This window comes from Physeter macrocephalus, chromosome 21, assembly GCF_002837175.3.
Source record: "Physeter macrocephalus isolate SW-GA chromosome 21, ASM283717v5, whole genome shotgun sequence".
Lineage (NCBI taxonomy): Eukaryota > Metazoa > Chordata > Mammalia > Artiodactyla > Physeteridae > Physeter > Physeter macrocephalus.
Window position 1 is genome coordinate 68,684,475 of NC_041234.1, and position 8,014 is coordinate 68,692,488.

At 36.8% G+C, this 8,014-nt stretch overlaps 1 protein-coding gene across 6 annotated transcripts in view; it reads left to right on the plus strand.

Annotated features, from left to right (window-relative positions):
* PCDH11X (protocadherin 11 X-linked) overlaps positions 1–8,014 on the plus strand; it is a 728,057-nt gene that overhangs the window by 479,784 nt on the left and 240,259 nt on the right. The window lies entirely within an intron of this gene.

Sequence of the window (8,014 nt, forward strand, 5' to 3'; positions counted from 1 at the left end):
TTTGTTCTAATTCTGTGAAAAATGCCATTGGTAATTTAATAGGGATTGCATTGAATCTGTAGATTGCTTCGGGTAGTATAGTCATTTTCACAATTTTGATTCTTCCAATCCGAGAACATGGTATTTCTCTCCATCTCTTTGTATCATCTTTAATTTCTTTCATCAGTGTCTTATAGTTTTCTGCATACAGGTATTTTGTCTCCTTCGGTAAGTTTATCTCTAGGTATTTTATTCTTTTTTTTGCAGTGGTAAATGTGAGTGTTTCCTTAATTTCTCTTTCAGATTTTTCATTGTAGCCTGATTCCTCTATCTCCATTTTTCTTTCTCAAGATTACATTGGCTACTCGGGGTCTTTTGTGTTTACATAAACATAGTAAAATTTTTTGTTCTAATTCTGTGAAAAATGCCATTGGTAATTTAATAGGGATTGCATTGAATCTGTAGATTGCTTCGGGTAGTATAGTCATTTTCACAATTTTGATTCTTCCAATCCGAGAACATGGTATTTCTCTCCATCTCTTTGTATCATCTTTAATTTCTTTCATCAGTGTCTTATAGTTTTCTGCATACAGGTATTTTGTCTCCTTCGGTAAGTTTATCTCTAGGTATTTTATTCTTTTTTTTGCAGTGGTAAATGTGAGTGTTTCCTTAATTTCTCTTTCAGATTTTTCATTGTTAGTTTATAAGTATGCAAGAGTTTTCTTTACATTAATTTTGTATCCTGCTACTTTCCCAAATTCAAGGATTAGCTCTAGTAGTTTTCTGGTGGCATCTTTAGGATTCTCTCTGTATAGTATCATTTCATTTGCAAACAGTGACAGGTTTACTGATTTTCCATTTTTTATTTCTTTTTCTTCTCTGATTGCCATACCTAAAACTTCCAAAACTATGTTTAATAGTAGCAGTAGAGTGGGCACCCTTGTCTTGTTCCTGCTCTTAGAGGAAATGGTTTCAGTTTTTCACCACTGAGAATGATGTTGGTTTTGGGTATGTCTTATATGGCCTTTATTGTGCTGAGGTAGGTTCCCTCTATGGCTACATCCTGGAGAGTTATCAGGAAAAGTCATTGTTGAATTTTGTCAAAAGCTTTTTTTGCATCTATTGAGATTATTATATGGTTTTTATCCTTCAAATTGTTAATAAGGTGTATCTCATTGATTGATTTGTGTATACTGAAGAATCTTTGCATTCCTGGGATAAACCCCACTTGATCATGGTGTATGATCCTTTTAATGTGCTGTTGGATTCTGTTTGCTAATTTTTTGTTGAGGAGTTTTGCATCTATGTTCGTCAGTGATATTGGCCTGTAGTTTTCTTTTTTTTAATTTTTAATTTTTTATTTTTTTAACATCTTTATTGGAGTATAACTGTAGTTTTCTTTTATTGTGACATCTTTGTCTGGTTTTGGTATCAGGATGAAGGTGGCCTCGGAGAATGAGTTTGGGAGTGTTCCTCCCTCTGCTATATTTTGTAAGAGTTTGAGTAGGATATGTGTTAGCTCTTATTTATATGTCTCATAGACTTCACATTTAGGGCCATCTGGTCCTGGGCTTTTGTTTGTTAGAAGATTTTTAATCACTGTTTCAATTTCAGGGCTTGTGATTGGTCTGTTCATATTTTCTATTTCTTCCTGGTTCACTCTAAAAGCTTGTGCTTTTCTAAGAATTTGTCCATTTCTTCCAGGTTGTGCATTTTTTTGGTATATAGTTGCTTGTAGTAATGTCTCATGGTCCTTTGTATTTCTGCAGTGTCATTTGTTACTTCTCCTTTTTCATTTCTATTTCTGTTGATTTAAGTCTTCTCCCTTTTTTCCTGATGAGTCTGGCTAATGTTTCAACAATTTTGTCTATCTTCTTAAAGAACCAACTTTTAGTTTTATTGATCTTTGCTATTGTTTCCTTCATTTCTTTTTCATTTATTTCTGATCTGGTCTTTATGACTTCTTTCCTTATGCTAACTTTGGGGGATTTTTTTGTTCCTATTTCTCTAATTGCTTTAGGTGTAATGTTAGGTTTCTTATTTGAGATTTTCCTTCTTTCTTGAGTAGGATTGTATTGCTATATACTTCCCTCTTAGAACTGCTTTTTTGCATTCCATAGTTTTTCGGTCATCGTGTTTTCATTGTCTTTTGTTTCTAGGTATTTTTAGATTTCCTCTTTAATTTCTCCAGTGATCTCTTTGTTATTTAGTAACATACTGTTTAACCTCCATGTGTTTGTATGTTTTACAGTTTTTTTCCTGTAATCGATATCTAGTCTCATAGCATTGTGTTAGGAAAAGTTACTTGATACGATTTCAATATTCTTAAATTTACCAAGGCTTCATTTGTGACCCAAGATATGATCTATCCTGTGGAATGTTCCATGAGCGCTTGAGAAAAATGTGTATTCTGTTGTTTTTAGATGGAACGTCCTATAAATATCAATTAAGTCCATCTTGTGTAATGTGTCATTTAATGCTTGTGTTTCCTTATTTATTTTCATTTTGGATGATCTGTCCATTGGTGAAAGTGGGGTTTTAAAATCCCCTACTATTACTGTGTTACTGTTGATTTCCCCTTTTATGGCTGTTAACATTTGTCTTATATATTGAGGTACTCCTATGTTGGGTGCATAAATATTTACAATTGATATATCTTCTTCTTGGATCAATCCCTTGATCATTATGTAGTGTCCTTCTTTGTCTCTTGTAGTATTCTTTATTTTAAAGTCTATTTTTTCTAATATGAGTATTGCTATTCCAGCTTTCTTTTGATTTCCATTTGCATGGAATATCTTTTTCCATCCCCTCACATTCATTCTGTAGGTGTCCCTAGGTCTTATGTGGGTCACTTGTAGACAGCATATATAGTGGTCTTGTGTTTGTATCCATACAGCCCATCTGTGTCTTTTGGTTGGAGCATTTAATCCAGTTAAGTTTAAGGTAATTATCGGTATGTATATTCTTATTACCATTTTCTTAATTGTTTTGTGTTTGTTACTGTATGTCCGTTTCTTCTCTTGTGTTTCCCACTTACAGAAGTTCCTTTAGCATTTTTTGCAGAGCTGATTTGGTGGTGCTGAATTCTCGTAACTTTTGCTTGTGTCTAAAGGTTTTAGTTTCTCCATCGAATCTGAATGAGATCCTTGCTGGGTAGAGTAATCTTTGTTGTAGGTTTTTCCCTTTCATCACTTTAAATATGTCTTGCCACTGCCTTCTGGCATGCAGAGTTTCTGCTGAAAGATCAGCTGTTATCCTTATGGCAGTTTCCTTGTATGTTATTTGTTGCTTTTCCCTTGCTGCTTTTAATATTTTTTCTTTGTATTTAATTTTTGATCGTTTGATTAATATGTGTCTTGGTGTGTTTCTCCTTGGATTTATCCTGTATAGGACTCTCTGTGCTTCCTGGGCTTGACTGACTATTTCCTTTCCCATGTTAGGGAAATTTTGAAATATAATCTCTTGAAATATTTTCTCAGACGCTTTTTTTTTTCTTCTTCTTTTGTCATCATTATAATTTGAATTTTGGTGCTTTTAATGTTGTCCCAGAGATTTTTGAGACTGTCCTCAATTCTTTTTATTATTTTTTCTTTTCTGTTCTGTCCCAGTTATTTCTGCTATTTTATCTTCCAGGTCACTTATCTGTTCTTCTGCCTCAGTTATTCTGCTATTGATTCCTTCTACAGAATTTTTAATTTCATTTCTTGTGTTGTTCATCATTGTTTGTTATTTAGTTCTTCTATGTCCTTGTTAGACGTTTCTTGTATTTCCTCCATTCTATTTCCAAGATTTTGGATCATCTTTACTGTTATTACTCTAAATTCTTTTTCAGGTAGACTGCCTACTTCCTCTTCATTTGTTTGGTCTGGTGGGTTTTTACCTTGCTCCTTCATTTGCTGCAGATTTATCTGTCTTCTCATTTTGTTTAACTTACTGTGTTTGGCATCTCCTTTTCACAGGCTACTGGTTTGTCATTCCTGCTGATTTTGGTGTCTGCCCCCAGTTAAGTGGCTTGTGTAGGCTTCCTGGTGGAGGGGACTGGTGGCTGTGTTCTGGTGGGTAGGGCTGGATCTTGCCTTTCTTGCGGGCAGGGCTCTGTCTGGTGGTGTTTTTTGGGAGTCTCTTAATATGGCTTTAGGCAGCCTTTCTGCTAATGGGTGGGGTTGTGTTCCTGCCTTGCTAGTTGTTTTCCATGTGGTGTCCAGCACTGGAGCTTGCTGGTCGTTGGATGCAGCTGGGTCTTAGTGTTGAGAGGAAGATCTCTGGGAGTCTTCTCTCTAATTGATCTTATGTGGGGCTGGGAGGTCTCTGCTGGTACAATATCCTGGACTCGGTTCTCCTACATCAGAGGCTCTGGCCTCACCCCGGGCTGGAACACCAAGACCCTGCCAGCCACATGGCTCAGAAGATAAGGAAGAAAAACAAGGAATAGAAGAACAGATAGAACCCCAAAGCAAATGGTAAAAGCAAAACTAAACAGACAATATCACACAAAGAAATACACACACACACACACACACACACACACACTCATAAAAAGAAAACAAACAAACAAGCAACAACAAAAACAAAAAATGAACAGTCAGAACCCTAGGACTAATGCTAAAAGCAAACCTAAACAGTCAAAATCTCACAAAGAAACATACACATACACACTCACAAAAAGAGAAAATAAAGGGAAAAAATATATTAGAAAATAATAAAAAAGAAAGACGAGAGCAACAAAACCAATAAACAAATCAACCAATTATAACAAGCACTAAAAACTAAACTAAGATACACTTAAAAGGCTGAACCAAATCAGACGGCAAAAGTAAACCCCAAGTCTACAGTTGTTCCCAAAGTCCACCAACTCAATTTTGGGGACATTCGTTCTCTATTCAGGTATTCCACAGCTGCAGTGTTCATCAAGTTGACTGTGGGGATTTAATCTGCTGCTCCTAAGGCTGCACAGAGAAATTTCCCTTTTCTTCTTTGTTGGCAGAGTTCCTGTGTTTCAGCTTTGGTTTTGGCCCCACCTCTGCATGTAGACTGCCTTTAGGCATCTGTTCCCTGCCCAGACAGGAGGGGGTTAAAGCAGCAGCTGATTAGGGCTCTCTTGCTCACTCAGGCAGCGGAGGGGGAGGAGTATGGTAATCATAATTGGAATGTGTGGCGAGCCTATGGTGGCAGAGACCAGTGTGACATTGTAACAGCCTGAAGCACGTGGTGTGTTCTCCCAGGCAAGTTGTCCCTGGATCTCCGGACCCTGGCAGTGTGGGGCTGCACAGGCTCCCGGGGGGGTGTGGGTAGTCACCTGTGCTTGAACACAGGCTTCTTGGTGGTTGCATCAGCAGTCTTAGTGTTTCATGCCTGTCTCTGTGGTTCAAGCTAATAGACACAACTCACGTCCATATCTGGAGCTTGCTTCGGTGGTGCTCTGCCTTCTGTGGGTGCACAGAGCAGGAATCCCCTCTCTTCACTCACCCCAAAATGATGGTCTCTGGTTTCTTCGGCTGGTCTAGATATTTTCCTTGACTCTCTCCCAGCTTCTGTGTCACACTAGCCCCCTTCAGGCTGTGTTCATGCAGTCAACCCCAGTCCTCTCCCAGTGTCTGACCTCTGGAGCCTGAGCCTCAGCTCCCAGCCCCCACCTGCCCCAGTGGGTTTGCAGACAAACCTCTCAGGCTGGTGAGTGCTGGTCGACACTGATCCTCTGTACGGGAATCTGTCTGCTTTGCCCTCTGCACCCCTGTTGCTGCACTCTCCTCTGGGGCTCCAAAGCTTCTCCTCTGACCCCCATTTCCACCAGTGAAGGGGCTCCCTAGTGTCTGGAAACTTTTCCTCCTTCACAGCTCCCTCCCAGAGGTGCAGGTCCTGTCCCTATTCTTTTGTCTCTGTTTTTTCTTTTTCCCTACCCTGGTACACGGGGATTTTCTTGCCTTTTGAGAAGTCTGAAGTCTTCTGCCAGCGTTCAGTAGGTGTTCTGTAGAAGTTGTTCCACATGTAGATGTATTTTTGATGTATTAATGGGGAGGAAGGTGATCTCCATGTCTTATTCCTCCACCATCTTGAAGGTCTCTGTGGGCTATGTTTTAAATGCTTATAGGTGACATATACCACAAGACAACAACTACATAAATAACCTTAGTGATTTTGTTTGTGCTCATTACATTAGAGTTATAGGGAAACTGTCATCTAAATATGTCACAATTATATATAATGACAATGATCATTAAAAGTCATATAATTTATTCTTATATTATTTCTCACATGCAGGAAAGGTTTTTTTTTCCAATGAAATCTGTTAAGAGCATGCACACACAAAATTATTTCAAAACAAAGGTGACTTCAAGGTCATAATTAGATTGAATCTTGAGATACTTGCAAAACTCAGTTGTAATGCTGAAGTAGTTAAGGTTTTCTAACTAAAACCCTAGGTACTGCATGACTTTGAAAAGAAATATATAGAAACATTTATTTTACATACATGACAAATATATCCAAAATCTTTAATTAATTAATTACTGATTGTTCACATTATCTCAAACTTGAAAATGTCAAAACCTCGTTTCTGATGACATATGAAAACTTTTTCATTTGAGTTCCTGGTATGTTTCCAAAATATTTTTTGTTCAGATTTTTTTTGGGGGAGGGTGTTAAACTGAATTAATTGACTTTCACCAAGTGTGCTGTAGTGAAAAGTGTATGCTGCACAGTTGCTCTACTTCAAATTCACTCAAAGTTTTCAAAATTTATAAACATTTATCTCACTTATGAGATGTACAAAGCATGGACAACTTCATTAGCATACCTATCTCTTTGCAGTTGTGTCTCTTCTAGTAAGATTTTGAGCCAATCTGTTCAACAAAGTTGTTTTAAGAAAAGAGTCAGAGAGGCTGAGATCTCATTAACTCAACTCTACCAAACAATTCATAGAACACACTTTTGGATTCAGTTCCTTACAATGATCTCTTAGCTTTATATTTACATAAGAAGGGGTTGACTCAAAATATTTGACATCTCATTCTATGTGACAGAGGATTTCTCCAAAAATAAATGGAGATATGAAGGTATTCTTCAGCCTTTGCACAAATAATAAGTTTGATCCTATTTAAGCTATACATGTTTGGCAGTTCATAGTAGAAATATAGGATCTTTATTATAAGGCTGAAAAATAACTGGAAATAGCTAGAACACTGAAGTTGCATCTGTGAGCAGCGTGGTGCATTTTCTGTGCTTTACCTTTTAAGGTAGGAAATTTGCATTTGTTAACTGAGAAGCTCTCACCTTGCTCTCCAAGATGCCTTACACTACTTCTGTCATATTGTTGAATTCCACAAGTTCTCTATGGAGAACCTAGACCTGTGCCTTGCTCATGGTAGATAATAAGTAAATGTGAGTTCTCATTCTCTTTAGAAAGTTTACAGACTTCTTATGGTTTCAGTCATTAGTTTTTCAGAGAAAGAAAATACATTGTCCCCAGTAACATTGCTGGAAAAAAAGGTTAACACTCATAGGTCATTCATTCACAAAAAATATCCTAAATCCACTTATTGTTCTCAGCCCTGGAGATATAGAGCTGAATAAGACAAGCTTTTATCTGGAGTCAAGTTTATAATCATTCAAGAGACATGGAAATTTAAAGATGTAATACAATGTGAATGAATTTTAAAATGAAAATATTAATTGATATGAGAGCCTATCAATCACTGATATTAATGAGAGTAGGAAGCAAGTAAATCTCTCTGAGTAATTAAAGTAGATTCTCAGAGATTACTTGCTATAACGAGTTTTGATTCCAGAGAGCTCATATTAAGGTTTTTTTTTAAGGTTGTTAAATATGGGTAAATGTGTAAAAGGTGGTGATTTACCATGGGAAAAATGAATAACTATATCTGTTTTGACCATTTATAGTGTTTAGCATATTCTAGGAACCATACTAAGGAATGTAAATTTAATTAAAAGCTTATAAACAAAAATAATTCCTTTGGTAATCTCTAAAATATACAAACAGCTTATGCTGCTCAATATCAAAAAAAAAAAAAAAACCCAA